This window comes from Euprymna scolopes, chromosome 19 (genome assembly GCF_053919585.1).
Source record: "Euprymna scolopes isolate OS-2025 chromosome 19, ASM5391958v1, whole genome shotgun sequence".
NCBI lineage: Eukaryota > Metazoa > Mollusca > Cephalopoda > Sepiida > Sepiolidae > Euprymna > Euprymna scolopes.
Genome location: NC_136500.1, coordinates 115,894,309 through 115,914,308, shown reverse-complemented (window position 1 = coordinate 115,914,308; position 20,000 = coordinate 115,894,309). Strand labels below are relative to the sequence as shown.

General features: G+C 31.8%; 1 protein-coding gene and 1 pseudogene across 3 annotated transcripts in view; one reads left to right on the top strand and one right to left on the bottom strand.

The window, feature by feature from the left end:
- The window catches only part of LOC145239890 (uncharacterized), a 576,000-nt gene that overhangs the window by 269,845 nt on the left and 286,155 nt on the right, over positions 1-20,000 (bottom strand). The window lies entirely within an intron of this gene.
- LOC145240400 (5S ribosomal RNA) lies at positions 19,164-19,280 on the top strand (annotated as a pseudogene).

Genomic DNA, 20,000 nt, shown 5'->3' with positions numbered 1-20,000 from the left:
TTATATTTAACCTTATATATTAGCAACTTTATATATTTTATATCTAACCTGATATATTAGCAACTTTATATATTTTATATCTAACCTGATATATTTTATATTTAATATTATATATTTTATATTTATATATTTTATATTTAACCTGATATATTAGCAACTTTATATATTTTATATTTAACCTTATATACTAGCAACTTTATATATTTTATATTTAACCTTATATATTAGCAACTTTATATATTTTATATTTAACCTTATATATTAGCAACTTTATATATTTTATATTTAACCTGATATATTAGCAACTTTATATATTTTATATCTAACCTTATATATTAGCAATTTTATATATTTTATATTTAATTTTATATATTAGCAACTTTATATATTTTATATTTAATTTTATATATTAGCAACTTTATATATTTTATATCTAACCTTATATATTAGCAACTTTATATATTTTATATCTAACCTGATATATTTTATATTTAATATCATATATTTTATATTTATATATTTTATATTTAACCTGATATATTAGCAACTTTATATATTTTATATTTAACCTTATATACTAGCAACTTTATATATTTTATATTTAACCTGATATATTAGCAACTTTATATATTTTATATCTAACCTTATATATTAGCAACTTTATATATTTTATATTTAACCTTATATACTAGCAACTTTATATATTTTATATTTAACCTTATATATTAGCAACTTTATATATTTTATATTTAACCTTATATACTAGCAACTTTATATATTTTATATTTAACCTTATATATTAGCAACTTCATATATTTTATATCTAACCTGATATATTAGCAACTTTATATATTTTATATCTAACCTGATATATTTTATATTTAATATTATATATTTTATATTTTATATTTAACCTGATATATTAGCAACTTTATATATTTTATAATTAACCTGATATATTAGCAACTTTATATATTTTATATCTAACCTTATATATTAGCAACTTTATATATTTTATATTTAACCTGATATATTAGCAACTTTATATATTTTATATTTAACCTTATATATTAGCAACTTTATATATAAAAATGCGTGTATGGACACAAACACATACATTCTTGATTGTATCAAAAAAAGCAGAGAAGCGTGAAATTTTATGACTTACAAAAATTATTAATCATGAAAAATGAAATGGTGAACTCAAATCATGGAACATTTTTTTGCTTTTTTTTAAAAACCAAATTTCAATATTACACCAATATATATAGAACATAAATCTATCTTGTCAGGTTTTCAAAGTCAGGCTTAAATGATAATGCAATTGACAAATCGATACTTGATTTAGACTAGTCTTTTTTTTACACTTCCAATATGTTTTTAATTATAATTTAGTTTGCTTAAGTTTCATTCTAATAATAATTGGGCCAGCTAGGGAGTTTGTTGGACTGTGGCTAATTTTTTTTTTATAAACAAAATAGAACTATGAAATATGCCATAATATACCGTATTTATCATCAGTATTCAAATTTGCAAATGGCTACCAAAACAAAAAATTTGAGAAGTACTACCAAAACACATTTGACTTAAATGTGCTACAAAACATTAGGAAATAACCTGCTTTTTGGATTCTATTATTGTTATTTCTGTTTATAGCTTTGACGGGTTCTGATGCTTCAATTTTTTGCCATACATTATTATCTACTTATCTCTACTTATATGTAAAAGCCACTTTGTCTGTATGTGTCTCTGTGTGAGGTTTTTTTTTACGACTCAATCCGATATTTAAAAAAAATCCTTTTTGTTCATAGACATTTTCACTATTAATTTCTTCCTCAGTGTACCTAACATTCAATAGAATTTTCATGGAATTGCTTCCCTGTGGACTACAGTCATCTACAGATCCAATATTAACAAATACTTGCCATAAACCATGCCTAAATTGTTTTCATTCCATTCATTATTTCCTATCCTCTCATAATATTCATCTTTTAACTGAGAAGCTATCTCATTAACCTTTATTATCGAGTGGCTTTTAACCTCGATAAATGGTGACCCATTAGTACCGCCCCCCCCCCCAAGAATCTATAATATATATCTGAGCTGTTTAAATATATGCATGTATGTATATTTCACAAAAACTTTCGACAGAGGCGACGGATTTTCACAAGATTAGTATCGTTTTGAAGCTCGACCCTTTGAACGACAAATATCGAAAAATTGGCTAAAAACATTAATTCCTTCACACTCAACTGGGCACTTTTCTACAAGGGGGGGGGCGCTTTTTTCGCCGATATTTTCGAAAGTCATCCCCTCTTTTCGATTGATACGCCTTAATTTAAACATTCGTCACATTATTTTGGTGATAGATTTGTATTAATGGAGGTGAGGTAACACAACGGCAATGACGTCATGTTTTTTTTTTCACATTCTTTTTCTCTTTCGCGGTACAGATTCGAGCTTGCCTGCCTACTACAACTTTTATTTTGCTCAACACACACCTCCAAGCACCCAGGCAATGCTGGGCACCCATGCTAGTACAATATAAAATAACTAGACTTTTAAAAACGGGAAAAAGTTATAGATTGTTTACTCAAAATGAGTGCTTTATGCCAAATTGATGGTTGAATGTGTTACAATATTTTTGGACTATAATGGGGGTATGATCCCGCATAGTTGGGAGATTCTATTTATAAACGATGCTGCTAGAAACTGAAGAATCGAATTAATTCACGTTCTGCTAGCAACCAATCAGAAACCAGAATTGCTCCATAAATATTAAACCTTTCTGTAGCAATTTCGCATATGTTTTCTCCGTCTCAACACGAGAAGAGTCTTTTGCTTTGTGGATTTCAACTCCAGTTCTGTCTACTGCAAACCAGTCACCTCCTAGAACGTGTGTAGAACAATGAACCATCGGAAACTGTTCTGAAACTAAACATGGCTTACATTTCTAGAATATGGTTAAATTTGTGCTCATTTTTGCATTTAAATACTAACCTGTATTAATCCCTAACCATGCATTAAATGGATAGCATAACATCAAGTTCGGCGCACCTTATAACAAAGATTCATACAAAATTTCAGCTAAATCAGCCCAATAGTTTCTGAGATGTGGAACGGACAAACAGACAGACATAAAAATAGAAATCTAATTTATAAAAGTATGTCTGTCTCCATTTTTTTCAAAGTGTATCTCCTCTGAAATGCAAGGTTGCAGAGCTGCATGAATCGGGTCAAATGATGGCATTTTTGTGGACCTTTCTTTTAAGGGTTTTTAGCCAGTAAAAATAGTTAAGGGCTCAAAATTTAAACAAAAATATGAACTTGGTAGGCGTAAGTCGACTTAAAGTGCTCTTGTAGACATATGCAAATATAGGTTTATAGGTCCATTTTTAACTATTTCTTCTCTGACTATAGCTCAAATGGTAATGACTAAGGCTGGAGTGCTAAATGTTTTGGTTTCGATTTTAGCTGATGGCATCCAAGTAATTTTTTTTTGTTTGTTTGTTTTAGTTTTCAAATCTCTACAATACATTGGATACAATATAATAATCGAGAAAGAATTGTCTCTATAATAATAAATATGAAATCTGCATAAATTAAAATATCATATTTAATCATATTTTTTGACTGAGTAGCGTTGGGCAACTTACGAGTATATATATATAAAAGTGACCTTATCTATTTGTGTGCAAAACAGTCTCTACCAAACTACTGTCAATTTTTTGGGTAACAGACTTGAAACTTGATATACAGGGGAATTGGACACGTGGAACAAATTCAATTTGGTTTTTAGCTGGAAAAAATAGCTGCTAACAGGTCAAAATTGAAACTTGGCAAGTGTAAGTTCACTTAAAGTGCTCTTTTACACATGTGCAAATATACATTGGTTAATTTTTCAAGTTTTGATACCCATGTGTCATTAGCTCGGATGGTAATGAATAATGCTGCCCGTTAAATGTTTTGGTTCCGATTCTAGCTAATGGCTCCCAAATTATTATTCGATTTTTTTGTTGATGACACCCAAGTGATTTTGTTGTTGTTTGTTTCAGTTTTGAAATTACTTTTATATATTGGGTCCAATATAATATAATAATACATACGAAATCTGCATAAATTCAAATATCATATTTAAACATATTTTATGACTGGGCAATGCTGGGCGCCCTGCTAGTATAATATAGATAGATCATATTTTGTTAAATAACTAATCGATAATTCCTAAAAATGTCCCATAAATCTTGCCATAGTTTCTGAATCTATCAAGCGCCATCTTCGAATGTTGCACACTGTTAAGTGAAGAAAGAGAAAAAGAGAAAAGCCATAATGTTAAATATACCTTTTTATTTGAGAAGGAGAAATCGATATTTACCGTGGAATGTTTCTCTCCTTTTTTTTGGGGGGGGGGGGGAAGATTAATTAAAAAAAAAATTTTTTTTTTTTTTTTTTCGCTTTTGGCACCAATTTTACATGTTTTACAAAGAGAGAGAGAGGAAAAAAGGAAATTATTTTGGTGAAAGATTTGTATTAATAGGGGTGAGGTGCGATCATAGTTGCGGTACATACGGTGGAGAATAAATAGAGGGGGATGATTTTTAAAAAGATGTGTTGATAAAAAAGAGCGAGAGAGAGAGAGAGAGAGAAAAGTAATGGAAATGGAATTGTAAAATATAAAGATGTCCGCAAGAGAGACCGGGGGGGGGGAGACAACAGGGTAATAAGAGAGAAGAGGTCAAGAGAAAAGGAAAGAGGAAAGAGTCCGAGAGAGAGAGAGAGAGAGAGAGAGAGAGAGACAAAAGGAAAAAAGAAAGACTAAAGGAAGAGACACAAAGGAGGAGAGCGTGTAAAATAGAGTGAGAGAGTGAGCGAGAGAGAGAGAGAAAATAGTGAGCAAAGAGGGAAACGATAGGCAGTAAGAGAGACAGAGTAAAGAAGAGAGATGAGAGCTGAAGAGAAACAGAGAGGGAAAGAGAAGTAGAGAGAGAGGAACTAAAAAAGACAAAGAGGAAGTAAAATAAAAAGACAGAGTGAAAGTAAAAAAAAAAAAAGAGAGATGAAATAAAGAAGACAGAAAGGAAATAAAAGACAGAGAGAGAGAGAGGAACTAAAAAGAAAGAGACGATATAAAAAGAGAGAGAGCAAGGATATAAAAAATAGAGAGAGGAAATAAAAAAGGGGAGAGAAAGTAAAAAAAAGACAGAGAGAAAGTAAAAAAGAGAGAAAGTAAAAAAAGACAGAGAGAAAGTAAAAAAGAGAGAAAGTAAAAAAGAGAAAAAGTAAAAAAGAGAAAAAGTAAAGAAAGAGAGAAAGTAAAAAAAGAGAGAAAGTAAAAAAGAGAGAAAGTAAAAAAAGAGAGAAAGTAAAAAAGAGAGAAAGTAAAAAAGAGAGAAAGTAAAAAAGAGAGAAAGTAAAAAAGAGAGAAAGTAAAAAAGAGAGAAAGTAAAAAAGAGAGAAAGTAAAAAAAGAGAGAAAGTAAAAAAAGAGAGAAAGTAAAAAAGAGAGAAAGTAAAAAAGAGAGAAAGTAAAAAAGAGATAGGAAGGAAAAGACAGAGGGGAGTAAAAAAAGAGGGGAAGTAAAAGAGACAAAGATAAAGGAAGTAAAAGATAAAGAGAAAGGGAGTGAAAAAGATAGAGAGGGAGGAAGTGAAAGATAAAGGAAATTAAAGACAGGATAAGGGGAGAGAGAGAAATGGAGTGAGGGATGAAATAAAAAGAAAAGAAAATATGTGAAAATGAGAGAGTTGTTCAAGGTTTTTTTGTTTTTTTTTGCAAAGTAAAAAGTCAAAATGAATAATTTATGAATTCGATTGCAAATCTACAGCAAAATGAAAACCAAAAAAATGATAAAGTTTATTAACATAGTGAAAAGCGAATGGAAGGGGAAAAAGTTATCAAAAAAAAAAAAAAAAGAAAAAAAAAAAAAAAGGCTCCTGTCTGTACAAACAGACTGTATCATAGTAACAAGTGTTTAGGAAATGAAAAAAAAAAAACTTGTTGGGCCAATGAGATTATATGGGGTTTGTACTAGAAAGAAAGAAAAATAAAATCGATATTCAAAAAAGAAAAATAGGAAAATATTAGAAAAAATTACTAAGAAAATAATTCATTAGAGGTTGAATGATTGGCATATTGGTCATCTGAGGAAGTAATTTTAATTATTATCTGAGATACCCACCCATCTCTCGTTTTATCGCCTGCCTCCTTCTCCTCCTCCTCCTCCTCCTCCTCCTCCTTCAGTCAATATATAACGAACTTAATATTTACTAAACTATCGCAGTTCAATATTAAAATGTTAATTATCTAAAAGTTTAAAGAAAAAAAGATTTAAAGTATTAATTGCTAGCAAGATAAATAAATAAAAATCTAAGCGTTGCCTGGAAACAACTTCAAACAAAAAAGCCTGGGGCAATTTTTTACAATTTCTTTGGTCTCTGTTTCTATTTTTATTTCTTGAGTGTTTGATTCTTAAGGTAGAAAAAATATACATTATATATATATATATATATATATATATATATATATATATATATATATATATATATATATATATATATATATATATACATATAATTGAAAAAAATCATATTTCCACAGATTATATATATATATATATATATATATATATATATATATATATATATATATAGACACCGCCAAAAATGGCCGAAAAATCAAGTTGTTGTTGTTTTTTAAAACGAAATTACATTTATTAAAATCCATTATTTCTGAGTAACTTTTTTTTTCCAGAAAGATAAAACCCTGAATTTTATCATATAGAAAGCAGAATAATGTAAAACTTTTTCTACTATTTTTAATTAAATTTGAAATGTTAAATTTTCCCCAAAAGTTAACTATTGGCGTTTTTTGTTTTGCACAAAAAACGTATATAAATAGTTAAAAAAAAAAAAAAAAAAAGAAGGTTTTTGAAAGAATTAATTTGTTTATTTCTTGTCTAAGATTTAGGGTGATTTTCTATGAGAATAGGCAAAAATATTATAATATAAATACCTGGATTTCAAATAATTCCACTTATTCATATAGGCAACCAGTTACTTCGAGTCGATTTGATTACTCTGTTTACATTTGTACTTGATAAAAAGCAAACTACGGAAGACCAAAAAGCCAAAAAAAAAAAAAACTTATTTTTCAGTGACGGCTGGCCAGTACCAGATGGGTGACCATTTGTATGAGTTTGGTTTTTAATGTGTATGTGAGTGGGGGCCAGGCTCTCCAAAATGGGGAGGGGGGGGGCAATTTAAAGCAGAATAAAAATAATTATTTCAGCGCGTTTGGTCCACCGTAGTCGAAAGGCGGCAAACGTTTCCAAACTGGATCGAAAAAATGATATTTTTAACACAAAGGGCACAATATTTATTGAATTTTATTTTGTATCGATTCTTCAAAACATGCCCTGTTTAATAATGGTCATGCATTATTCGGCTCGCTAAAAAGAGATTGTTAATTTATTTATCAAAGATTTTAAAATAGCTTTTTTCGTATAAATATTAAAAAAAAATTTTTTTGTTTTGCTTAACTTAAATTAATTATTTTACTTAACATATTCACCGAATTTCACACTTCAAAACTCAAAAGCGGGATAATTAAATACAATCGAAGTTCTGATATTCAGACATCAAAATAAGGTATGCAAACAAGTTTTTTTTTTTTTTTTTAAATCTATAATCCCGTCCCTTACAACAACACAATATATTTTGTTCAGTTTCAGATGATTATTTTAAGCATATTTGGAACCCCCTCAAAACAAGGAAGGGTTTTGTAAGCAAAAAAAAAATATATATATATATAAATATTGTTTATGAAAAAATAAGTACACTGTTATAAAGTTCATTCTTCTCTTAATAATCGCTGAAAATTTCGTATTGATTAGTAGATTTTTAAAAAGACGGTCCGTCAAAAAGTACTTGCCTGCCCCCCCCCCCGTTTTGGCGGTACCTGTATATATATATATATATATATATATATATATATATATAAATGCAACTTTATCTGTGTGTGTGAGTTCGTTCCTTATAGACTCCGAAACGGCTGAACAGATTTTCTTTAAAATTTACAAAATTTAGTGTATAAGTCTGGGAGTGATTTTAGTTAAGTTTTGTCTCGGAATACTCCCGATGATTACCGATGATTGATAATCAAAACCATAATTTTCATTCATCTATCATCGGTAAAGCCATTTTTTCCATGTAGTTGCTTAGCAACAATGATAGAACAATGGGCCGTAAAAATTCTACTGTTGGTAAGTTGATCGCACGTTTTTTTTTTTTTTTTTTTTTTTTTTTTTGTACGATGTGGTCTGTAGGTTCAAACCCTGCACGTAAATTTCTTAATGCTTTTTTTTTTGTTAACTGGAAAGAAGTTTATGTAAAATAATTTTGTAAGTTCACTACGTAGGTTCACTAGGGTGCAATGTGGAATAACATGTATTTTGGACTAAGTTACTGCATGGAGACATGTGACGCTTCCTTCCGGGCGATTTCATGGATTTCGATGACAATAAAAATATAGGAATGTGAAATATTCATTGATCATCATTCAATACCGGGCAACGTCGGGTTCCTGTAGTATATCTAATAGTGTCTAGTATATATATATTCATTTCAATTATTTTGATTTTCCATCGATACCTTTGGTTTCACAGAAAAACTAGAAACCCAACCTACGCAGCTAAAGATAATATACACACTATCAAAGCATCGTCTGTTAAATCAGACTGAGTTACCATCAATGAAACCGAAGGTATTGATGGAAAATCAAACTATACTACTGTATAGTATAAATTGAAAACTATATATTAGACATAGACATGAATTGTTGGGTTACAACCATTACCACGCTTTATTCTACTTGGATTTGATAAGAAAATTCATATCTGTTAAGAGAACTTGAATGCCTACTAGACACTATCCTTGAGTGTCTAGGGTCTCTCTGTACTAGGGTTTGTTAGGACAACTTGGCATAAGGATATTTTTCCCTACAAGTAAACCCTGATTAAATATCACATCGTTATTTTTAACAAACAATCGATGGACACACGAAAATCAATTTCTCCGGACACCATAGCAAGCACAATAACGGATGTTTCATTCAATCAGGATTTAAAACAGACTTTACTGCTTAGTATGGAAAGTATGTTTACTACTTCATAAGCTTGGCACATTTAAATTACATCCTTCCTAAAAAAAACAAAAAAAAACAGGAGATTTTACATTTGATGAAACGATAGCACAGTTATCAGACATTTTTGGTGAGTCAGCATCTTTATTTAATATCCGTTACAATTATTTGAAATTAAAGTAAAAATGCTACAGACGATCTTGTCAAATATGCTGGGGTTGTTAATCTACAATGTTAAAATTTTCGGCTGAAATCGCTAACCAAAGGTCAATTCAAATGCCCCATTTTCATTGCAGGGTTTCAATCTCTATAAGAGGCAGACATTTATTTACACACGTCTACTGTTTATGGTTGAAAAAGACAAAGAAATAACGGCACAAATTCTGACTGCAGAATGTCAACGACTAATCAATCTAAAACAAGACAACAATGATGCAACAACAAAGCTCATCAGTTTCAAACATCAAATCGGTAGAGAAATCCTGGAAATAGAAAGAAGCTTTAATAACCCTTATCCCTGAGTGGCCTTCGGGCCTTGATAAGTGGTGACCCCCATGTAAAAAAAAAAAAAAGCTGCGAACGCCCTCTTGGTCAAGTGGAGAGATGCACTATGCTCGTTTTTGCCCATTTAAAAGACACGTATGTCAACGCTGTTCATGTGGAGGGCACAAGGATGGATTTTGTGGTAAAAATAACTACAACACTTTCAGGATGAATATTGTACAACCAAGAGAAAAAAACAAAACAAAAACAAAAAAAACACACACACACACAGAAAAATGCCAGGACGTTTCCACATCGAATTTTTGCCACTTTCAATGTAAATTTTGAAGCTTGGAGAAACTATACACTTGTTGAGATGAACAAGAAGCCAATGAACTTTCAGTTTTATACTGCTTTGAATATCACTTGCGAACCAACTTCAACTCTACAAATAGATCCATATCAAACATCCTACAAGCACCATATTTCAAAGGGGACATGTTATAGCGATCAAAAGGGAAAATAACTAATACAAAAAGTAAGAGTTATTGCCCTTTATATATTCTAAAAAAAAAGACTGGAGAGTTCCAAGAAAGAGAAAGGTAGACAATATGGCGGCTGGGCTAACACATGCATATCGTTCTGTAAATAATTAATGTTTCTGACGTGAATAAATTATATTTAACCTACAATGAGCTTGTCTACTTGTTACTCGAGCATTCCATTATTCTGACAAACCATTTCTCCAGACACAACACCTTCGGTTTCGCAGAAACACTAGAAACTCAACCTACAGAGCTAAAGATAATGTAACACACTTTCAAAACATTGTCTGATAAATAAGACTGAGTTCCCATCAATGAAACCGAAGGTATTGATGGAAAATCAAACTAAAGTATAGTGTAAATTAAAAAAAAAAAAAAAGAATATATACATATTAGACATACACGTTAACTGTTGGGTTACAACCACCACCACTATTTAGTTTACTTTGATTTTATAAAGAAAATTTATAAACTGTGATATATCTATTAAAAAGAGAACTTGAATGCCTACTAGACACTATCCTCGAAGGCCTAAGGTTTCTCTGTACATGGGTTTATCAGGACAACCTGACATGAGGAGAGTTTTCCTTGTAAGTAAAGCCTGACTAAATATTCAAAATCACATAGTATTTGCGGCCCTAATAAGATACGTTGGTTGGTTGTTTTGTTTTACGGCATATCAACCCTTTTCAGGTTATTTAATTCCGAATCTGGTGATTTTGAAGAACTATTTTTTAATATAGTACATTTGTTTTTTAAGTCGTATTCTATTTAACCCATAGTTGGGACCCTAACAGGTGCTACCACTCCGGGTCAGAGTGGACCTGGGAGCAATGGCAATTAAAGGGTGGCTCCACACTCCCTAAGGCCTGCAAGCTTGGGCCTCACCATTGGATATAGTTTAAGGTCATATCCAGGACCTAATAAGATATGTCTAACTTACACTGGCTTTTACGAGAAATGGTGGACTCCACCAGACAAGATGAATTCTAATTCCGGAATCCATAAAGATCAAACGAATACAAGAAAGATATACTATAACATACTTAAATTGTCGATTGGAGAGAGGAAAATAATATTCTTAACTTTTTTTTACAGTGTTTAAGAGATAAAGGAGAACTTTAACGGAATATTCGAATATCTATGTATCTCAAACAGATACCAAGTGTTAGCCCCTAGGAAGGGCCCCTTAATTTTGTGTATACAGGTGGATACGAAAGGTGGTTGTAGGACGGTCCTGTGCTTAGGATCAGGCCAAGTCAATCTTCATCGTAGATAAGTATACACTATTTTAATATTATTTCAGGATGACATCCCAAATGAACTTATAGAACAAACTTACACATCTGCCATTTTGTCCATCGCTGAACTAAATAAATTTAAATAAAAACTAATAATTTGTGTACGTTTTCAGCGTCCCAAATTCTCTTCATGATTATGAGCATTCGATTAGTAAATGTATTTATCTCTGAAGTAAAATGTGACACGGTAAGAAATTATTCCTGCAGAACTAAAAATACTAGGAGTAAAGAGCGTTATTATTTCGCTATCTGATTTGTATTGGCGTTTACTATGCGACTATATAAATAAGATGGAAAGAGAAGGTCACTAATTTTTTTTTTTTTTTTTTTTTTTTTAAATGCTGAGAGACATTAAAAAGTATGAATCAATAGAAAGTGAGAGAAATAAAATACGCAGATAATCAGAAATGGGTGACTTTTTTTTATTTTATTTTTTTATTTTTATTTTTTTTATTTTTATTTTTTTTTTTTACATAGGCATCACCACTTATCAAGGCCAGTTATGAAAAAGTAAAATGGATTAAAAAAAAACATAACTATCTAAAAAATATGGAATACTTTAGCATATATTTTGTGATTAAAACAGATTTAAAAAGACTCATGGAAACAAACGTTGATTAGCTCATCTTCAGTAGAATTATAGATGTACACTGTGTGTGTGTGTGTGTGTGTGTGTGTGTGTGTGTGTGTGTGTGTGTGTGGTTCTATATTTCCAAACAAAGATAAAAATAATATTCAGCACAAAAAACATTACGTTCAACTGAAATCATTAATCTATTATATAAAAGGCAGTTGTCTGGGTGTATGTTTGTATGTCCGGCTAAAAATGACTACAAATGAACACCCACAAAGTTGGTATATTTTTGATAAGCATCATCCTGGATGAATAATATTTAATACTTAGAAAGAATCATTCATTCTCTGGGCGTCAATCAGGTCAAGTTTTGTCAGGGGTAGCAGTTTTTCAGTGTTATTATGTAGTAATTCGGAAAGAAAATGCTGACTCATTCCTTAATTAATCCATTATATAAAGGTGGGTTTTCTGTGTGTATATATATGTGTGTGTGTGTGTGGTGTGTGTGTGTGTACATCCGTATAGAGAGGAATGGGCTGAGAAGGGGTGAAATAGAGAAATGTAGAGATAGAAGTTTTAATAAAAATAGGTTACATTTTTGCCCCGAAGCAACACTGGGCAGCCTGCTAGTTTATCTATAAAAAAGAATGATTTATTTATACATATATTGTTCTGAATGAACGAGGTGAGGGGAGGTACGGTTAATCTGATTAGCTTAATAATACCTCCTCCGCTACTCTTACTGAAAAAAAGGGACGATTATTTTTTTTGCCCCCCAACATTTTAATGTGAGTATATCGAGGATCTCTACCAAGTCTGTTGGTTTTCATTTGTGTCTTAAAGTTATTGTGTAGGGAATTTCTGCTCAGAAGAGGTACTGTATGCTGATAATTTAGTAGTTAACTAGTAAACAATTGAAAATCTACTTTTCAAGTTGGAAGACTTATTGGAATGTTATGGAAAGTAAATGTTCCTATTTACAAAGCCTCCCCACAGAGTTAGACACCAGGGTCGGTTTTTAACGTGGAGAAAAGGAACAAAAATTTAAAATTGTCCCGGTCGTGAAAGATTGCTCCTCCACTGAGAGAGAACAAAAAATTGAAGTGTAGCATCCGAAGAACAGATGGTATTTATTTGCTCCCCCACTGAGCAAATTAGGCACAAGGCCGTTTTTAATGTGAGGTAAAAACCAGCTCCCCTAAAAGGGGTCACTCTGGTTACCAAAAATAATAATTGTCCCAGTATAGAGGGTTTCCCCTCCATTTACTGGTACAAATTATCTTAAGTGCAGTATCTGCCGGAACAGATACTACACTTTAATCCTTGCCCGAAGTCTGAAAGTGAATGTTGCCAAGACAAAAGTGATAACTACTGGTTGTAGAGTGGAAAGTCCCCAAAAAGAGAAAATTTACTCTGCTGATCTTTTTTATTGATATCTTTTGTACATTGAATTATTTTTTTTTTTTTTTTTTTGCTCTCTGGATGTTGGCAACCAGTTATGCAACATGCTGTATATTCATATATTTGGCTTGATTTTAAGCATAAATTAAATACAGTTTGTTTTTATGCCTCAGCAAAGTGCGATTGAGACAAAAGTAAGAGAAGTATCATGATAAAAGAAACCTGTACTTTGCTTTTGTGGATTTGGAGAAAGAGATATTTTATGCAGATGATTCAGCGGTTGACTGCGAAACAATTGAAGACCTACTTGTTAAGTTGAAGACTTGTTGGAATACTATGGAAAGTAAAAGTCTGAAAATGAATGTTACCAAGACAAAAGTGATAATCGGTGGTTGTAGTGGTGGTACCCACCTCACAAAAAAAGATGAAAGCTCCCCTGTTCAGTTTGTCGAAAGGAAGTCGAGGGCAACTCACTTATTTGTAGTATACTTGTGAGTATCAGGCACAGAAGAAAAAGTAGTGGAATTACTGGCAGTTTGTCGAGAAAGGAAAAGTTTGTGCGTATGAAATGTAAGACAATGGAGATTGGTGAGAATTCAGATGTGGGACAGTATATTTGAATGGCAAGGATATTGAGGTTATCCAGAAATTTTGAATGGCAAGGATATTGAGGTTATCCTGAAATTTTGAATGGCAAGGATATTGAGGTTATCCAGAAATTTTGAATGGCAAGGATATTGAGGTTATCCAGGAATTTTGAATGGCAAGAATATTGAGGTTATCCAGAAATTTTGAATGGCAAGGATATTGAGGTTATCCAGAAATTTTGAATGGCAAGGATATTGAGGTTATCCAGAAATTTTGAATGGCAAGGATATTGAGGTTATCCTGAAATTTTGAATGGCAAGGATATTGAGGTTATCCAGAAATTTTGAATGGCAAGGATATTGAGGTTATCCTGAAATTTTGAATGGCAAGGATATTGAGGTTATCCAGAAATTTTGAATGGCAAGGATATTGAGGTTATCCTGAAATTTTGAATGGCAAGGATATTGAGGTTATCCAGAAATTTTGAATGGCAAGGATATTGAGGTTATCCAGAAATTTTGAATGGCAAGGATATTGAGGTTATCCAGGAATTTTGAATGGCAAGGATATTGAGGTTATCCAGGAATTTTGAATGGCAAAGATATTGAGGTTATCCAGAAATTTTGTTAGCTTAGCAATAACATTCGAAAACTAGGAGGAGCTGGTTCTGATTTGATATCTATGGTTAGGATTGAATTAAACAAGTTGAGGAACCTTTGTCATTACTAACCAGCAAAGCATTACCACTGTCGATCATGGCAAGAATCTATCAGGCATGTGTACACAGTGTAATAATGTATGGAAGTAAAATCCGGCCACGATTTATTTCTTCAACGTTTTAAATACTTAATAAACAGATGGCGATAGAAAATTATAGGGAGGAGAGGACTGCTAGGTTTGTGGATACCATACAATGGATGTAATATGAACCTTATAAATAGGCTTGGATCTGATGACTTCAGAAGTAGATTAAAATTGTGGACAGTATAGAGAAATATGTGCAAAGCAGGAGACTTCTTTAGTTTGGTCACATTGAACGGATGTATGAGAGTGCTTTGGTTAACAGATGTAGAACAGTTGAGGTAGCAAAGTCAGTTTGTAGAGGAAAGTCAAAGAAAACATAGGAAGCAGTAATAAATATAAAAAGAAATAAATTATGACTTAAGCAAAATAGGCTAGTTTGGATGTCAATTTCTGAGACGCCCAAACCATGCCAGCATGGTTGTTAAACTCATCATGATGATGATGATCGTGACAAAAAAATTAAAAAAAAAACGCCAGTAAATAAATGATATTAATCAAATTATACTACACTTCAGGCAAAGGTGAGAAAGAAAAGAAAGAAAATAAGTGAGAAAAGAGAAAGAAAGAAGATAAAAAAGAAAGGAATAAAAAGAAAAAAGAAATAAGAGAAAATAATGCTAAGGAAAAAAACAAAGAGAAAGAAAAATAAAAAAAATAAAGATTTTTCTTTAATGCAGAGAAAATGAAAGAAAGAAAAGAGGAAGGAAAAAGATAAAAAAAAAACGGGAGAAATAGAAAAATAAAAAAGAAACTACGCTAAAATTGAGGCCGTAATTATCAGGTAAACCTAGAGTGATTTATTTCTTCAAAGTTTTAAATAGTTAATAAATGCATGTATGGAGATAGAAAATTATAGGGAGGAGAGGATTGCTAGCTTTGTGGATTTTGCTGTTACCATACAAGTAAGCAGGGTGATACTACCTTATTTTAAAGGAGAAGAGATTAGGAGCTCTGATTTCAGAATTACCAATTATGAGTTTATTATTCTATGTGAAAATTATCAGTGAGAACCATTATTATTTTCAATTATATTTATAACCAATCTTTCTTTTATCCTCTGAAAACAAAAAACAAACGAAAAAAAAAAAAACTTCCATTAACAGGCATGAAACGAGTTCCATTTCATGATTAGGCACTATTTATTTTTAAAGTATGCCATCTTGAAGCATTAGTTCCCATTAAATCATGAAAAGTTAAGCAATGTTCAGTCAGGGCAATAATTAATTAGATGTGTGACTGTTTGAGAATATAAGGTCTCGGAAGCTTGGAAGCGACCATTATAAAAGTTACTAGTTACGGATGTAATAGTAGATTAGACTTCACTCTCAAGTCTCGATAGAGCATCTAATCATAAAGAAACAAAACTACATTACGAAATCAGCCATTTTCTGTTTCTCACAAGACTGCCTCTGATCATCTTGGACTTTTCCGTGTACTGGACTTTTTAAATGTCGAATCAGAAGGTTGGGTAGCAGGTGGCGATGGTGTAGTGGTTACCAACACGGTCTTACAACCTGGGTGTTCAAAGTTCGAATCCAGTTCACATCGGATATTAGCAATCTTCTGGCGATCTCTCTAGTAAGTACCCGATATCTTTCTGGAAAGAATTCTGACTAGAAAAATGTATCGGGGAAACCAATGCCAACAATAGAATCTTTGGATTCATACGATATGATGATGATGAGAAGGTCAGGTGGGGAATTGTCTATATCTTGTTTCATTATGAACGCATCATGCAGTGGGGGAGGGGTATCCATTGTTTCTCATGACAAGAAGCCTTAAAAAAACATCCATGAACGTAAAATATACATTACTTATAATGGTTGCTGTGTTTGTCATCATTATTATTATTATTATTATTATTTATATATTAATAGGATAAAGTGTGTGTTATTTATTTTGTGTGTCACGCTGACATCCGAGTGACTGTCATTTAATTATTATGGACTTCCATTTCTTATAATAAATAAGTTTACTAAAAATTCTTCATAAGTTTTGGTTTCGATTTCGATTATAGCTGATGGCACTCTAGTAATCTATTTTTTTTATAAATAATTTTATCAAGAATTCTTCATAAGTTTTGGTTTCGGTTATAGCTGAAGGAACTCCAGTTTATATATATAGTTGTTGTTGTTGTTATTATTATTATTATTATTATTGTTATTAGTAGTAGTAGTAGTAGTAGTAGTAGTAGTAGCAGCAGCAACAACTCATCGATGCTTGTTTTCCTAAGACTTTTATCCTATAGATTTTAGTCACACAAAATACATGTTAAAATATTTCTTGGTATTGGGATGGGATTAGGTTTGAACATTAAATCCATTTTAACTGTTTTTTTTTTTTTGGACGCAATTTTACGATGTACTCACCAAGTTCTAAGTGACAGTCTTCTAAGTACGGGTGATACTAAGAATACAATTATGAATTATTTAAGATTACTTTGTGGTAATGGCTGTCGGAACAAGAGCAACAATTTGTCAGCTCTGCCTTTGGACAGAGACGTTTAAGAACAGCTAGTACGTATATATATATATATATATATATATATATATATATATATATATATATATACTACAAGAATACCCATCACAGGATGGGTAAATTTAATTCCCCAAACAGCACAGTTTTGCACCACTTTTATATCCCCTTATGGAGATCTGATGATACTAAACCTTATGGATAGAATACTTATTCCAATTTGGATTCAAATCCATTACATCGTTTTGATTCTAGAAAATGACTAAAATTTAAGGGATTTTAAGAAAGTGAAATTCAGGCAATCTAGCTTAATTGGTGTCTGATGGCTATGGATCAAATTTAGTGCACCTTTGGATGCTCAAATCGGAGGTTGTGCCTACATTATGCCCTCGAAAGCTTTTAAAAATACCGCAAAGAAACTTGAAGAAAGATTTAGGATTTGTGATATATATATATATATATATATATATGAGAGAAAGAGTTTGCAAAATAAAATTTCAGACAAAATGGAATGGTTAGTATATGGAATAATAGATAAGCATGACAACAAGCTAGTAAAAATAAGAGCACAAATCTATGTAGAAACAAAACTGATATTTTAATAAATTCAAAAGTCCTTAATCATTTGATGTAGAAAAGAAGCGTGAAAGATAATCAGGGGAAGGAAGAAGGCGAAGATATATCCTGTAGCATAAGAAAACTACCAACGTTTCATCCCCATTTTTGGGAGACTTCTTCAGGATGATAAAATGATTAAGGAAAAGAAAGTTAAAACCATAATCATCCAAAACTTTTCACGCACATCTAATATATAAAAGGCAAAATGGACGCGCGTGTTTGTGTATGTCCACGAAAAGCTTTTTTGCATCGGGGTTCTCGCGTCAGTTAGATTCCGGGAGAAGTTTTTGCATGCTACCTAGATCATAATATCTCAGATTTGCAAACGGACACAGTTTCTTTAATTTTTTTTTTTTTTGATCGAAATTTAAAAATTTCCCACCGTCCCGTCATGTCATCTGTTTGTCTTTTTCATATAAATAAAGCAAAACTATTTGAACGCAAACTCCGATTTACAGCCAGGCAGTGCCTGCTCTGTAATTTGTCCTCGGTCAATGTAGGGGAAACCCTTCATACTGAGACAATTATTATTTATTTGGAAACTGCCAGAGTGCCCCCTTTAACCTTCGTGGGAGGTTGAAAAGTAACGCCATTTCTGCAAGTTATCTTTTTGATTGACTACGTTAAATTTGAACGCTTTACATTTCCGGTCGAGTCATGGAATAGCGGTAAGACGTTAGATTTTCTGTCACTTTGTTTTCTGCCTTTGCGTCACGGGTTCGAGCCTTCCTGACTACTACCACTTTTTTTTTTCTTCTTTTTTTTTTTTTTTTTACACCTCCAAACACTCGAATGATCACTTTTAAAGAAAGGGTAGCACGAAAATCTTTCAGCACATCATGGTTTCAACAGAATTTTCCTCAATCATTTTATCATGAAGAAGTCTCCCCGCAAATGAGGACAAAATGTTAATACTTTTCTAATGTTATAGGGGTTTTTCCCCCCTCTTGGCCTGGTGTAGTATCTCTTCTGATGCTACACTTCACCTTTTCTGCCCTCGGTCAGTGGAGGAGAAATCCTTCATGACTGAAGTAACTTTTATTTTTGTTCCTAACCAGAGTGCCTGTTTTGGGGAGCTGGATTTTTCCCACATTAAAAACCGACCTTGTGTTTAAATCTGCCCTCGTGAAGAAGCAAGTAAATATATATATATATATATATATATATATATATATATATATATATATATATATATATATATATATATATATATATATATATATATATATATATATATATGGCATAATCATGTTGACACACCGGTTCTTGTCAGATCACCAAAGTTAAGCAATATTGAGCCTGGTTAGTACCAGATGGGTGACCATTTGGGAATTCTAGGCGCTATATGTGCTTTCCGCTTATCTCGGCATTTGTTTCCAGTCGTCGTATATATATACTTCACTTGCCACTGGTATTTAACAATGTCGACTCAGGAGAGGTGTGATTGGAGATTGTGCACCTCCTGCCACATAAATTACATGCGCAGGCACCCCTTCGTGGGTAGCCATAGTCTGAAGGACTGAAAGAGCCCATATATATAATATATTCTTTTCTTGACACGTGAAAATCAGTGTATAAACAATCTAAAGTTCCAATAAAATTATGATCCACTTAAATTATTTCAGATTTATACCCAGCTGTTAAACTATTTTGGAATAATTTTCCAATAGGTTGAAATACGGTCCTTTTTTATCCTTTTTTTTTTTTAAAGAGCTCGCAACTTTTTATGATATTTTTATGTTTTTTCTTTTTTTTTTTTTGAAGAGATTCTTTTTTTTTTTTTTTTTTCAACTTCTTTCACTTTTTTTTTTTCCATTTTTCTTTATGGCGTCGATGGGTTCCGGGTCGCCCGAGGAAGTCTCATTGACTGAAACAGATGACTTTTTGTAGCGACCATATGTAACTATTTACCCCCAAATAAAAAAAATATTTTGCTCTTGTTATTGAGCACGATCTAACAACCTCGTTGTTTTCATTAGTCCCGACTTTTGAACATCTCAAATCTCTCTCTCTCTCTCTCTCTATATATATATATATATATGACAGAGAGAGAGAGAGAGAGAGAGAGAG